This window comes from Macrobrachium rosenbergii, chromosome 4 (genome assembly GCF_040412425.1).
Source record: "Macrobrachium rosenbergii isolate ZJJX-2024 chromosome 4, ASM4041242v1, whole genome shotgun sequence".
Taxonomy (NCBI): Eukaryota; Metazoa; Arthropoda; class Malacostraca; order Decapoda; family Palaemonidae; genus Macrobrachium; species Macrobrachium rosenbergii.
In genome coordinates, this window is record NC_089744.1 from 82,006,017 (window position 1) to 82,008,110 (window position 2,094).

The 2,094-nt window shown below is 37.2% G+C and overlaps 1 protein-coding gene across 1 annotated transcript in view; it reads right to left on the minus strand.

The window, feature by feature from the left end:
• Positions 1–1,478, minus strand: part of LOC136838136 (UDP-glucuronosyltransferase 1A8-like) — a 57,902-nt gene extending 56,424 nt beyond the window's left edge. Inside the window, exon 1 of the mRNA XM_067102990.1 lies at positions 1,373–1,478. The gene's annotated coding sequence lies outside the window, so the exon portion shown is untranslated. The remainder of the gene's footprint in view (positions 1–1,372) is intronic.
• Between the last annotated feature and the right edge of the window lie 616 nt (positions 1,479–2,094).

The following is a 2,094-nucleotide window of genomic DNA, read 5'->3' on the forward strand; positions in this document are numbered from 1 at the left end:
ATGAAGACAAAACTTGTATAAGATTACATTAATTGAAAAGTAACTGGTTTGTGGTCAAAGAGGGACAAATAAGGATTTTCTTGCTATGTTTACATGAATGTGTAGAATGATAACAGTTTGAAATTGTTTTTAAATAGAGACAACTGAAAGTATATCTTAGAGTAAGGTTAAGCATGATTAGTAGAAGAATGAAAATGTCTGACTCACAAAGGGTGTTTGGGCGTAAACGCAATGAATGACGGAAGAATAAGAATAGTGAAACAAAGAATATGCGAAGCAAAGAAGAAGGTAGGTTTATAAAAGGTTGGAAGAAAAGAGGATTGTCAGTGGACCGAAAGGTTGGGATGCAAGAAGGGACTGCTGAGCCAACCCTCCTTTATGGAGGTAAAGTACGGATGTTGCAAGTGAGCAAACGAAAATAAGTGAAGGCTGTTAATATGAATTGTGTATGGTACGTGAAGTATGATTTGAAAGAGTGAGGAATACGGCGATACAACGAAGATATGGTAGAGAAGTTAAGACAAGTGAAAAGATCAACTGATTAAGTCATGTGGAGAGAATGGATGGTGACAGGTTTGGAAAATGACGGATAATAATTCTGAAAATTCAAAATAAACACGATGCTGTCAACTCCATTCACGTTTAAATAAAAATCAAATAAAAAAAGACAATCGGTAGTTTTCAGAACACTTACAAACTAAGGAGCTACTTGTATTTAAATTTAAAATCTTAAGTTCAGTGGGTACAGTCACATTATTCTAACGGGAGTTTAAACGGAAGCAGACGAGCGAAGGACATACTTTACATCCCTGACCACAGAGAAACAAGAATACTTTTGGGGCCTAGCTCGTATGAAGAGGCGTTACTTCCTACTTTACCCGGAGTACAGTATACCAATTACGATAGTGACATTACTTAGCATAAGTAGCTTCAATATCGTACGGACTTTCGTTACAGTAAAATGTTGAAATTTCTAATGTTACTTTGTCTATTAACCCTGTTACTTTGCAACGTCATTGCCAATGGCTCTACACATTCAGGACAACTACTGTATGCGAATATATGTATGTATGTATGTATGTATGTATGTGTATATATATATATATATATATATATATATATATATATATATATTAGTAAAAGATTTTAAAGTTACTCAGGGGTATTCAAAATCTATTGTAAACTTGGTTCACACCACAACGAACACTTGAATCACTAAACATCCCTAAGAAATTCTCCTCAGAGGAGTTTCAAGAGAATAAATACAGAACATAATATCCTCGGAGTCATTAAACTCATCGAAGTAACTATTGATCACTGTTCGAGAAGAAACCGCTCCCACGAAAATGGTATATTATAACTGTCATTGCACCTGTTCGCCCAAACGAAGTAGACACCGAAGACAGCGATCCAGTCAAAGATCTTGTATTAACTGCTCGTCACAGACCTCCCGGGACGGCTTCTAACACACGACTGTCGCCTCAACTATGATCTCAAGACTCAGCGCCATGATACTCGCAAGTGCATGAGAGGAACCGTTACGCAGAATTTCAGTTGGTAACTCGCTTATTACGCAGCAACATTCAACCTAACGATGATCTATGGTATGAGCGATATTCATTCGGCTTTGTTTTATATATATGTATCAACAAAAGTACGACAGACAATGTTTTCTACTCCGTGGAAATATGACCCACCGGATGCTGGACTTCAGCTGGTTAACATTTAGGCGACAGGCTCGGCCTATTTGAACCAAAGTCTTAACGGAGCTCAATTCAACTCGACGAAGAAAACGGGAGGTACTGCACATTAAAAAAAGTGCTTCGCCGCTTCCCCATCTCTAAATGTAAATGAAACCAAATAAATGTTAATTAGTCTACGGGAAACCATATGCTTCCTTTGCGGCAAGGATAAGCCAACGGTTGGCAATTGTTTATGCTTGGCTTCTTTTGGCCTCCAATACAATATTTGAACATCGAGGGGATACTTAGTTTTACCAAGCTATACCTCATTATTAATTCGGGGATAATGGCTACCTTAAGTCTTAAAACATGAACTAAAAATTCTGAAAAATAAATATATCACTGAGGAACC